We start from the raw sequence: 13,529 nt of genomic DNA, 5'->3' as shown, positions 1-13,529 counted from the left end.
CGTCCCACCCCATCTCTGCAATATTTTAAATTTTGCAGGGTCAGGAATTTTACACTTCCCCGTCGTGAAGTTTGCAGTTTGCATCTGCTGGCACTGACTTGCCGGCCAATCAGATTGGCTGGCAGCTCTCTGAGGCAGAAGCCCCATCTCCTATCCAGCCAAGGAATGCACCTGGAAGAAAAGACTGCCGGGTCGGAGAATCGCCGGGGGGGGGGCGAGGTGAATCCCGCCCTCGCCGGCCGCCGAATTCTCCGGCACCGGAGATTCGGCGGGGGCGGGAATCACGCCGCGCCGGTCGGCAGCCACTCGCAGCGGCCCCCGCCGATTCTCCTACTAGCGATGGCCCGAAGTCCCGCTGGTCCTTTGCCAGTAACGCCAGCATAGATTAGACTAGGTCCCTTACCGGTGGGACCTGGCGGCGCGGGCAGCCTCCGGGGTCCTGAGGGGTGCGCGGGCGATCTGGCCCCGGGGGGGGGGGGGGGGGGGGGGGGGGTGCCCCCATGGTGGCCTGGCTTGTAATCAGGGCCCACCGATCTGCGGGCGGGCCTGTGCCGTGGGGTCACTCTTTTCCGACGCGTCGGCCGTGTCAGCCTCCGCGATGGCCGATGCGTGGGTGAACCCCCACCTGCGCATGCGTGGGGATGACGTCAGCAGCCATTAGTGGAAGAGGAGGTGGGGGAGCATGAGGAGCAGTTGACCCCATTGGTGGCTGAGATAGGAGTGATGCAGGAGAGCCAGCAGAGGCTGAGGGAGAGGGTGGAGAATTTGGAGAATCGCTCCAGAAGGCAAAACCTCAGGATAATCGAGATGGCTGAAGGCATTGCAGGTGCGGAGGCCGGAGTGTATGTGGCAAAGATGTTGTAGAAATTTATGGGGAAGGGGGCCTTTGGCCGGCCCCTGGAGGTCAACCGAACGCACAGGGCGCGGATGAGGAAGCTGCAGGGGGTTGAGCCGCCAAGGGCGATGGTGGTGCCGTTGCACCGCTTACTGGACAAGGAGAGGGTCCTTGGATGGGCGAGGCAGACTAGGAAATGTACTTGGAAAGGGCCGAGCTCCAGGTGTACCAGGACCTGGGAGCAGGACTGCCGAAGCGGAGGGCCGGGTTTAACGGGTTAAAGCTGCCCTCTTTGAAAAGGGGGTGAAGTTTGGAGTATTACGCATGGCCCGCCTGTGGGTGACTTTCCATAAGCGAGAGCATTATTTCTTCACGCCAGAGAAGCTGATGGCATTTGTGAGGGTCAATGGACTGGGAAGGGTGTGAGGACAGTGAACTTTGGAGGAGCTTTGTGCGTTTTTAAAAAGTTTTTTATGTTGGTTCTTGAGGGAAGGTTATTTATGGGGGAACAACGATGGTGAGTACACCTTTTGTTATTCTTCAGGGATGTATGGTCAGGTGGATTGGGGGAGGGGGACTGGAGATGTAGGGAGGTTGGAGGCCTTGGTAGCTGGGCTGACTATTTAATGTGAGTGAGGTGAGGGATTGCCAGGAGGCAGGCATGGGTGGGGGTGGGGGGAAGGGGGGGGCTGGTGTTGGCTAACAAGCGTTCGAGGTGGGGAGCATTGTGACTGATCCAGAGTGGAGATATGTTATGAATAGGGGAAGGGGGGGGCTATCACAGACCGATCCAGAGGGCAGCAAAACGTACGTACAGTTAGTCAAATGAAGGATAAAACAAACCTCTCTGCAAAATAAAGCAAATTAGCGCGGGCAAGAAAAATGTAATGTATATTTAGTAACAACTGTTTATAAATATGAGAAAAGCCAATAAAAAGATTTTCAAACAAAACAATGAATAGGGGAAGGTTGGAGGGGATGCCGGCGGTTCTGGTAAACGTCTATGCTCCAAATTGGGATGATTTATATTTTACGGAGGTGGGTGTTAGGGAAGATTCCTGACTTGGACTCGCATCGGCTGATTATGGTGGAAGGTTTGAATACGGTGATAGAACCGGGCTTGGACCGATTAAGTCCCAAATCGCCGAGGGTGGCGTCAATGGCAAAGGGCCTGAGGGGGTACATGGAGGTTTGGGAGGCCGAGGACGAAGGAGTTTATATACTTCATACTTCTCTCACGTGCACTGGGTATACTCCTGGCTGCATTTTTTTGTGCGAGATAAGACGTTGCTGGCGGGATTCGGGGAGTATTCGGCGATCGTGGTTTCTGACCATGCGCAGAGTGGATCTTTGTGTGGCCTGGGGTAGGGGGGGGGGGGGGGGGGGGGGGGGGGTGGCCAGCGCCCGCAGTGGAGGTCGGATGTGGGATTGGTGGAGGATGAGGGGTCGTGTGAGCGGGTGAAGGCTGCCATTTGGTTTACGTGGAGCTAAACAATACCGGGGAGGTCATGGCTGCCATGCTGTGAGAGGCGCTCAAGGCGGTAATTAGGGGAAGGTTCATTTCAATTCGGGCACACAGGGAGAAAGCAGTACGGGTGGAGATGGCAAGACTGGCGGACGTGATTTCGAGGATGGAAAAGAGATACTCGGAGGCTCCGGAGGCAGGGCTGTTGAAGGAGAGGCAGAGGCTCCAGATGGAATTTGGGCTACTGTCTACAGGGAAGGTGGTGGGGCAGTTACAGAGGGCCAAAGGGGCTGTGTATGAATATGGGGAGAAGGCAAGCAGGATGTTGACCCATCAGTTGTGAAAGCAAGAGGCGGCGAGGGAGATTGGCAGAGTGAGGGATGATGTGGGTAAGGTGATGCTGGACCCGGAGGGGGTGAATGGCATGTTTAAAGCGTTTTATAGATGGCTATACGAGTCTGAGCATCCTATCAGAGGGAGAGGAGATGCGGCGGCTTTTGGACAGGCTGGAGTTTCCCAAAGTAGAGGTGGGGCTGGTTCGGCGACTGGGGCCCAATTGGGCTGAGGGAGGTGACGGAGAGTATGGGGACGATGCAGGAACAGAAGGCCCCGGGGCCGGATGGGTTCCCAGTGACAATAATAAAGATTATTATTGATAATAATAACAAATCTTTATTGTCACAAGTAGGCTTACATTAACACTGCAATGAAGTAATTGTGAAAAGCCCCTAGTCACCACATTCCGGCGCCTGTTCGGGTACACTGAGGGAGAATTCAGAATGTCTAGATTACCCAACAGCGTGTCTTTTTGGGATCTGTGGGAGAAAACCGGAGCCCCCGGAGGAAACCCACGCGGACATGGGGAGAATGTATTATTATTATTAAAGAAAGTTAAGGATCTGGAGCAGTGAGGATCGTACCACCTGGTATCATTACTGAACGTAGACGCCAAGCTGCTGGCGAAGCCGTTGGCCTTACAAATCGAAGACTGCATCCTGGAGGTGATAGGCGAAGATCAAACAGGTTTTGTGAAGGGGAGGCTGTTGACAGCGAACGTGAGGAGGCTGCTTAATATATTCATGATGCCTTCGGAGGGGCAGGAGGTGGAGGTAGTGGTGGAGTGGGATAATCTGCTGGAGGTGTTTGGGCAGTTCGGGCTCTGGCAGGGGTTTGTGTATTGGGTCCAGTTGCTGTACAAGGCAGCGGTCACAAGTGTGCGGATGAACCGAGCGAGTTTGGGATACTTCGGGCTGCATTGGGGGACAAGGCAAGGGTGCCCGCTCTCTCCATAGCTCTTCGCCTTGGCGACAGAGACACTGACAGTGGCGCGCTTAGGCATCGAGGGACTGGAGATGGATTGAGCGCGGGGGTGGGGGGGGGGGGGGGGGGGGTGGGGGTGGCATCGAGCACAGGGACTCATCGTATATGGATGACCTGTTGCTGTACATTTCAGACTCGTTGGGCCGTATTGGAGTCTTAGAGGAATTTGGTCAGTTTTCGGGATACAAATTGAATATGGGGAAGAGCGGGTTGTTACCGATTGAGATGAGAGGGCATGAAAGGAGGTGAGTGGAGTGACCATTTAGGATGGTGGGGGTGAGCTTCAGATACTTGGGTATCCAGGTGATCCGGGGCTAGACGCAGCTGCACAGATTGAACCTGGCTGGACTGGTGGAGCAGATTAAAATGGATTTGAAGAGGTGGGATGTGCTGCTGCTGTCACTGGCAGGGTGTGTGTAGACAGTAGAAATTACGATGCTGCCAAGGTGTCTGTTCGTGTTCCAGAACCTCCCAGTCTTCATCCCCAAGTCGTTTTTTAAGAAGGTCAATGCGCTGCTTTCTGGATTCATTTGTATGGGGAAGGCCCCTTGGGTTAGGAGAGCTATCTTGGAGTGGGGGCAAAGTGGGGGAGCTTGTGCTGCCGAGTATGATGAATTACGACTGGGCAGCGAATATTGCTATGGTTAGGAAATGGGTCGTGGGGGAGGGATCGGAGGGAGCCGACATCGAATGGAGGAACATGTTTAAGCGTTTTGTTTGTGGCGCCTCTACCGTTCTCGCTGGCCAGGTACTCCATTGTTGGTGTCGGCCCTAGGGGTGTGGGGGCAGTGGAGGCAGCATTTAGGGCTGGAGAGTACCTATGGGCACCGATCTGCGACAACCATAGGTTTGTGCCGGGGCCGGGGGGCTGAATGCGAGGTTTCGGAAGCTGGCAGGGATTGAGTGATTTAGCGATTGGTTTATAAGAGGCAAATTTGCGAAGTTGGAGTAAGAGTACGAGTTTCCCGGGGGGGGGGGAGGATTTAGGTACCTGCAGGTCTGAGACTTTGTAAGGAGAGAGATGCCGTCCTTTCCTGGGCTGCAAGACAAGGTGCTGTCGAGGGACAAGATAAGGGAGGGTAAGGTGTCAGATGTATAAAAAGAGTTGATGGAATGGGAGGGAGCCCTGGTGGGGGACATAAAATGTCAGTAGGAGCGGGAGCTGGGAGGGGGCCAAGACATGGGCAGAGGCCTTGTGGAGGGTGAACGTGTCATCGTCATGTGCGAGGTTAAGCCTCATCCAGTTCAAAGTGATGCATAGAATGCATGACAGTAGCAAGGATGAGTAGGTTCTTTGAGGGGGTACAGGATAGGTGTGGGCGGTGCGCGGGGTGGCCCGTGAATCACGTCCACATGTTGGAGGTGTGTCCAAGATTGAGGGGGTTGGGGCAGGGGTTCGGGGACATGATGTCCAAGGTGCTGGGTTGGGAGGTAGCCCCGATACCTGAGGTGGCGATGTTTGGGGTGAAAACCCGAGAGTCCAGGGATTGAGGGAGGCCGACGGTTTGGCCCGTCTCTCCCTGATACCCCGGAGACGGATTTTGCTCGGGTGGTGGGACCCGGAGCTGCTGAAAGCGAGGGTGTGGGTGAGCGACCTGGAGGAATTCCTGAGGCTGGAGAAGGTTAAGTTCATCTTGAGGAGGTCGTGGATGGGTTCACCCAGAGGTTATTGATGTCTTTCAGGTTGGAGGGGTCAGCGGGGCTGGGGGGGGGGGGGGGTATGGGGGTTAAATTGAGGAAGGCGGGAGGTGAGAAGAGGCTGGTATTAGGGGAGCAGGGTGGGGGAGTGGCTGTTGATTGTTGATAAAGTTGTTTGGTTGTTCTTCTCCTTTTGCTTCTTTATATGTTTGTATGAATAAACTATTTTTAAAAAAAACTTTACCATCTCAGTAACAATAGTCATGTGGAGGGACTGGACATCTGACTTAAATTGCTATTAGTAGAAGGTAATTTTCTCCTTTATCCATTGCTTAGACAGCAGTTTAAAACTGGCTCCAATGCAACCTGTAAATTTCAGGTCTAATTCCATCAGTATCGTGACCAGTAAGACGCAGGTTTCAATCCTTCACAGTATTTGATGAATGGAAGTCCAGCCGCTATGTAACTATTCTTCTGTCAGAGTTAATTCATTTCTTTTCTAAAACGTATCAGAAACCAATATATTTATGAATGGTAAGATGAAGAAGAAAAGTTATAACACAGAAAAAAAAGGTGGCAAGGCAGCTACTACAAGCAAGGATATGTTCCCCGCTGACTCTTTGGGTGGCTTCAAATCCTGCCCATAACATAAGCAGAAACTGTAACTCTGCTTAATTGACTGTACATCAATTGGAAAATGTGTTCACTTTTAACTCATCATTTTGTTCTTCAATACAATGCACCTGTGCTTTTTCCCCTTGAAGCAAATACATTCCTGCCACATTTTTAGAAAGCATTTCCGTTGCAAGTTCACCTTCAAGCCACACACCATCCTGACTTGGAAGTATGTCACCATTCCTGCAAGGTCACTGGGTCAAAATCCTGGAACTCCCTTCCAAACAGAACTGTGGGTGTGCCCACACAACACAGACTACAGTGGTTCAACAAGGCAGCTCACCACGGCCTCCTCAAGGGCAATTAGGGATCGGCGATTAATGCTGGCTTGGCCAGCCACGCCCACTTCCTGTGAAATAATTTTTTAAAAGTTTTTTGCAGACTTTAAAAACATAACATTGAAACGCTGTGATTGCAAGACCTGCTATCTTGGGATGAAATTGCAAAAAACTTGCGCAACCTTCTGAAACATAACTCACCACACAGGGAAAGCACAACAGCAAGTCTGCACCATCAACTTCAACTCACATACCGCCCACCCAATGCATCCCTATTGGTTTATTTAGAAAAGGCATGACATGCTGTCTAGGCCAATTAAAACCATATTTTGATCACTCAAGCAGTGTAGTGGGAAGTTTTCAGGTGCAGCTCTAAGAAAATGTGTTGGCCCTATCATTTCTAAATCTAGCATTATGTTGTTTTCCTGTGAATTGATCATTTTTTTCCTCAAATGTCAGTCAAACTCTGCTTTTTAAGTGAAAACTATTAAAATGAAAACTATTAAAGTGAAAATGCAGAAGGGATTTTATTTTGAACCATGTGGTATTTTGAAACATTACTTTTTACCATTACTAGAATTTCATTATGCAACAGTTTAATTCTTTAATTCAATCCTATGAAAAATATGAATTACAGAAGACTTTATTTACTTCTTTCTTTTTATATAAATTTAGAGTACCCGATTAATTTTTTCCAATTAAAGGGCAATTTAGCATGGCCAATCCAGCTACTCAGAACATCTTTGGGTTGTGGGGGTGAAACCCACGCAGACACAGGGAGAATGTGCAAACTCCACACGGACAGTGACCCAGAGCCGGGATCGAACCTGGGACCTCGGCGCCGTGAGGCAAAAGGGCTAACCCACTGCGCCACAGTGCTGCCCCGACTTTATTTACTTCTGACTGGAGGATGGCATATGGAGGGATTATTGCTTTGCTTGATTTATATTTATAACCTAGATGTTGAGTGTAATTTCAAAATCCTAGGATAATACAAGACTTGGAGTATTCTGATCTGTGAGGAGGGTAGTGATAGACTTCAAAGGGATATGGACAGGCTGGTGGAATGACAGACACATGGCGGATGAAATTTAATGCAACGAAGTGTGAAGTGGTACGTTTTGGTCAGAGAAGCAAGAAGAGGTGACGTAAAATAAAGGATTCAATTCTGATGGAAATGCAGGAGCACAGGAACCTGTGGTGGTCGAAGGTGGCAGAACAGGTTGAGAATGTAATTAATATATCCTGGGCGGGATTCTCCCCTAACCGGCGGGGTGGGCTGTACTGGCCCCGAGGAGTGGCGTGAACCACTCCGGTGTCGGGCCACACGGACCTTCGGGGCTAGGCCGGCGCTGGCGGGGCCGGTGCGAGTTGGCACATGCGCGGGAGCGCCAGCACGTGCTGGTGTCAGCCCAGCGCATGCGCAGGGGGGGTTCTTCTCCACGCCGGCCATGGCGGACCGTTACACCAGCCGGCGCGGAGGGAAAGAGTGCCCCCATGGCACAGGCCCGCCTGCGGATTGGTGGGCCCTGATTGCAGGCCAGGCCACTGTGCCCCCCCCCCCGGGCCAGATCCCCCCCGTGCCCCCCCCCCCCCCCCCCGCTCCCCGAGGACTCCGCAGGCCACCTGCAGAGCCAGATCCTGGTGTAATTCACGCTGGCGGAACCAGCCGAAAATGGGCGGAGAATCGCCGAGGGGGGGGGGGCGTGCCGGAGAATTCGGCAGTCGGCATCGGGGTGGGAGTCATGTCGCACTCCGGCGATTCTCCGGCCCGGCAGGAGGGTATCGGAGAATCCCACCCCCTTTGTTTTATATATAGGGGTCCATGAGTACAAAAGCAAGGACATTATGAATTTTCATAACGTACTGGTTCAGCCTCAACGGAAAGGATGTGTGGGTTTTAGGATGGGTGCAGAAAATATTTACAACTATGGTTCAGAGGATGTGAGACTTCAGTTATGTGGATAGCTTGCTGAAGCTAAGACTGCTCTCCTCAGTAAAGATTGAGAGATTTGTCAGACCTGTTCAAAATCTTGAGAAGTCTGTAGTGTAAATGGGAAGAAACTGTTCCCATTGACAGAAGGTCAAGAATCCTAAAGTGATTAACGAACCAGAGGTGCCAAGAGGCAAAGCTTCTTTATGGAACAAAGGGTTTGGATCTGAGTGTGTGGTGGAGACAGATCCAATTCTGGTTTTCAAAGGGGAACTGGATATTTATCTGAAGAGTAAAGCTTTTACTGAGAACTAAGGCAAACATATTGTGCTGTATGGTGTCCTTCTGTGCTGTGACCATTCTACAAATCCAGACAGATACATTCTAGGAAGTTGAGAAACAGAAAGAAACTGAAGGTTATTACAGGCCGGTGAGCCTCACGTCAGTGGCAGGGAAATTATTGGAGAGAATTATTCAAGACAGGATTTACTCCCATTTGGAAGCAAATGGACGTATTAGTGAGAGGCAGAATGGTTTTGTGAAGGGGAGGTGGTATCTCACTAACTTGATCGAGTTTCGAGGAAGTGACGAAGGTGATTGGTGTAGGTAGGGCAGTGGATGTTGTCTATATGGACTTCAGTAAGGTCAATGTCAAGATCCCGCATGGCAGACTGGTACAGAAGATGAAGTCACACGGGATCAGAGGTGAGCTGGCAAGATGGATACATAACTGGCTCGATGATAGAGGCGGAGGGTAGCAGTGGAAGGGTACTTTTCTGAATGGAGGGCTGTGACTGGTGATGTTCCACAGGAATCAGTGCGGGGACCTTTGTTGTTTGTAGTATATATAAATAATTTGGAGGGAAATGTAACTGGTCTGATTAGTAAGTATGCGGACGACACAAAGGTTGGTGGAATTACGGATAGCGATGAGGACTGTCAGAGGATACAGCAGGATATAGATCGGTTCGAGACTTGGGTGGAGAGATGGCAGATGGAATTTAATCCGGACAAATATGAGATAGTGCATTTTGGAAGATCTAATACAGGTGGGAAGTATACAGTAAATGGCGGAACCCCAAAGAGTATTGACAGGCAGAGGGATCTGAGTGGACAGGCCCAAAGGTCACTGAAAGTGGCAATGCAGGTGGAGAAGGTAGTCAAGAAGGTTAAGGCATGCTTGCCTTCATTGGCCAGGGCAGCGTATAAAAATTGGCAAATCATGCTGCAGCTGTAGAGAACTAGTTAGGCCACACTTGGAATACAGTGTTCTATTCTGGTCGCCACACTACCAGAAGGATGTGGAGGCTTTAGAGAGGGTGCAGGTTTATCAGGATGTTGCCTGGTGTGGAGGGCATTAGTTATGAGGAGAGGTTGGATAATCTTGGTTTGTTCTCACTGGAACGATGGAGATTGAGGGGGCAACCTGATACAAGTCTACAAAATTATGAGGGGCATGGACAAAGTGGATAGGCAGAAGCTTTTTCTCAGGGTGAGAGTCAATTAATAGGGGGATATAGGTTTACGGTGCGAGGGGCAAAGTTTAGAGATGTCCAAGGGAAGTTTTTTTTACACAGAAGGTAGTGTGCGCCTGGAACTCGCTGCCGGAGGTGGTGGTGGAAGCAGGTTTGATTGTGACGTTTAAGGGGCGTCTTGACAAATGGGAATAGAGGGATATGGACCCCGGAAGTGTAGAAGGTTTTAGGTTCGACGGGCAGCATGGTCAGCACCGGCTTGAAGGGCCGAAGGGCCTGTTCCTGTGCTGTACTTTTCTTTGTTCGTTACCCCAATAGTGTGATAAAGGTTGGGAAGAGGCTCATGTTAAACACTAACAATCCCTCACATACACACACTCTTTCAGCCCCACACCCTCACACACACAGTCTCCCCCACCCCCACACTCATTCTCCCCAAACCCTCACTCTCCCCAACCTCTCACACACATTCACTCCTCCCCACCCCCCCCCCCCACAACACTCACTCCCAACCCCTCACACTCTCTCCCTCCATCCTTCCCCCTCACATGCATTCCCCCGACCCCCTCACGCTTACTCCCCCCACCCCTACACACACACCACCACTCTCTCACAGACACTGTCCGCCACCATCTAACACACCACACACTCGCTGCCCCATCCCCTCACGTTCCCCCCCAAACCTCTCTCACCTACACACACACACACAATCTCCCCCATCCCCTCAAAGATGCACTCTAGCCCCATCCCCTCACACACTCTTCCCACCCCCTCACACACACACAACACCCACTCTTCCCACACAGAACACTTTATCCCAGGTTAGTCACCACTAACTGTATATTAGATGTAGTAACTGTATATTAGATGTAGTACGGTAAGGCTCCTGTACAAGAGGTACATGCCTGCTGGCTCCGCCCAGTAGATTATTCTCTACTCTCGTCTTTATAGTAATTGATAGTGTATCATTTTATTGAGCTGAGATTTTTCAGCGATGGAACTTTGTATCAAGCCTGATCGCCTACAGCTGCACCGTCAAGCAGCCAATACCATGTCGGCCTTCGAACACTGGCTAGCCTGCTTCGAAAGCTACCTCCAATCATCAAACCTCGGACGCACAGAAGCTCCAGGTCCTTTATTCACAAGTGAGCTCTGATATATTTCCCCTTATCCGGGATGCACCCACTGACTCTGAAGCAATGGAGCTCCTGAAAGGACATTACGTTCGGCCGGTTAACAAACTCTACACCAGGCACCTCCTATCCACGAGACAGCAACACCCCGGTGAGTCCTTAGATGATTTCTGGTGTGCCCTGCACATCCTGGCGAGGAACTGTGACGGCCAAGCAGTTTCGGCAGTCGAGCATACAGAACTTTAATCAGTGACGCTTTTGTTACGGGCATGGGGTCGGCATACATCCGCCAGCGCCTATTGGAAGGGAGTACGGCTTGACCTTGCAGCAACCAGGCAGCTCGCAAATTCGCTAACAGTAGGCCCCCGACCGCACAGCATACGCCCCCGACCACATGGCACCCTCATGGACATCGTAGGCCCCACAAGCTAAGGCCCCCAGCCCACCCCAAGCCTGCGCCACGCGGCAGCCAGCTAACCCCGGGGGGCCCAAATGCTACTTCTGCGGGCAGACCAAACACCCCCGGCAGCGCTGCCCGGCGCGGAGCGCAACCTGCAAGACCTGCGGAAAGAAGGGATATTTTGCTGCTGTGTGCCAGGCCCGGTCGATCGCTGCTGTTTCTAGGCCCAGCATTCCTACACCCTTCATGTGCAACCCGTGGGCGCCATCATTTTCATCCCCGCAGACCACATGCGGCCCGTGGGCGCCGCCATCTTTAACGCCGCCCGCCATGTGCCCCCCGTGGGTGCCGCCACCTTCGGCGCCATTTTGGATGGTGCTTCATCGGGAACTTCGTCTGGCCGTTCATTGCCTGCCACCACCGCCGACCAGCCCGGGGCCTACCAGCACCAGCCGCAGCTCACCTTGATCACCCTCGACCAGTCCTGGCCTCACAACCTCGCAAATGCGATGAAAACGGTGAAAATTGATGGTCACAAGACTTCCTGCCTTCTTGACTCTGGGAGCATGGAAAGCTTCATCCACCCCACTACGGTAAGGCACTGCTCCCTTGCGGTACACCCCATTACCCAGAGAATCTCCCTGGCCTCCGGATCCCATTTGGTGGAAATCCGGGTGCACTGCATCACGCCCCTCACCATCCAGGGCGTAGAGTTCAGTAACTTCCGACTCTACGTCCTCCCCAACCTCTGCACTGCCCTGTTACTCGGTCTGGACTTCCAATGCAATCTCCAAAGCTTAACTTTAAAATTCGGCGGACCCCTACCCCCCCCCTCACCGTTTGCGGCCTCATGACCCTTAATCCACCTTCCTTGTTTGCAAATCTCACCCCGGTTTGCAAACCCGTCGCCACTAGGAGCAGACGGTACAGTGCCCAGGACAGGACCTTCATCAGGTCGGAGGTCCAGAGGCTGCTGTGGGAAGGCATTATTGAGGCCAGAAACAGCCCCTGGAGAGCCCAAGTGGTAGTAGTAAAGACTGGGGACAAACACAGGATGGTCATTGACTGCAGTGAGACCATCAATCGATACATGCAGCTCGATGCGTACCCCCTTCCACGCATATCTGATATGGTCAATCAGATTGCACAGTACCGGGTCTTTTCCACAGTGGACCTGAAGTCCGCCTACCACCAGCTCCCCATCCGCAAGGAGGACCATCAATACACTGCGCTCGATGCAGATGGCCGCCTCTATCATTTCCTTAGGGTCCCTTCGGCGTCACTAACGGGGTCTCGGTCTTCCAACGTGAGATGGACCGAATGGCTGACCGGTACGGACTGCGATCCACCTTCCCGTACCTAGATAATGTCACCATCTGCGGCCATGACCAGCAGGACCACAATGCTAACCTTCTCAAATTTCTCCACACCGTCAAACTCCTTAACTTCATGTACAATAAGGAGAAATGCATGTTCCGCACCAACCGCTTAGCCATCCTTGGCTATGTTGTGGAAAGCGAGTTCTTGGGCCTGACCCCGACCGCATGTGCCCCCTCATGGAGCTCCCCCTTCCCCACTGCCCCAAGGCCCTGAAACGATGCCTGGGGTTTTTCTCCTATTATGCCCAGTGGGTCCCGAACTATGCGGACAAGGCCCGCCCACTCATTCATTCCACAGTTTTCCCCTGTCGGCTGAGGCCCGCCAGGCCTTCAATGGCATCAAGGCCGACATCGCCAAGGCCACGATGCACGCAGTCGACGAGATCCTCCCCTTCCAGGTCGGGAGCGATGCATCGGACGTCGCTCTGGCCGCCACCCTCAACCAGGCAGGCAGGCCCGTGGCATTCCTTTCCCGCACCCTCCACGCCTCCGAAATTTGGCACTCCTCTGTCGAAAAGGAGGCCCAAGCCATCATGGAAGCTGTGCTGCATTGGAGGCAATACCTGGCCGGCAGAAGATTCACTCTCCTCACTGACCAACGGTCGGTTGCCTTCATGTTCAATAACACACAGCGGGGAAGATCAAAAATGATAAGATCTTGAGGTGGAGGATCTTGCGCTCCACCTACAATTACGAGATTTTGTATCGCCCCGGGAAGCTCAACGAGCCCCCCGACGCCCTATCCCGAGGTACATGTGCCAGCGCACAAGTGGACCGACTCAGGGCCCTACACGATAGTCTCTGTCACCCGGTTCTTCCATTTCATAAAGGCCCGCAAGCTGCCCTACTTCATTGCAGAGGTCAGGGCTGTCACCGGAAAGTGCCAGGTCTGCGCGGAGCGCAAACCGCACTTCTACCGGCCATACCAAGCGCACCTGGTGAAGGCCTCCCGTCCCGTTGATCGCCTCAGCATGGACCTCCAAGGTGCCCTCCCCTCC

The sequence above is a fragment of the Scyliorhinus canicula genome, chromosome 10 (genome assembly GCF_902713615.1).
Source record: "Scyliorhinus canicula chromosome 10, sScyCan1.1, whole genome shotgun sequence".
NCBI lineage: Eukaryota > Metazoa > Chordata > Chondrichthyes > Carcharhiniformes > Scyliorhinidae > Scyliorhinus > Scyliorhinus canicula.
The sequence above is the reverse complement of the archived record's forward strand: the minus strand, read 5'-3'. Positions refer to the sequence as shown.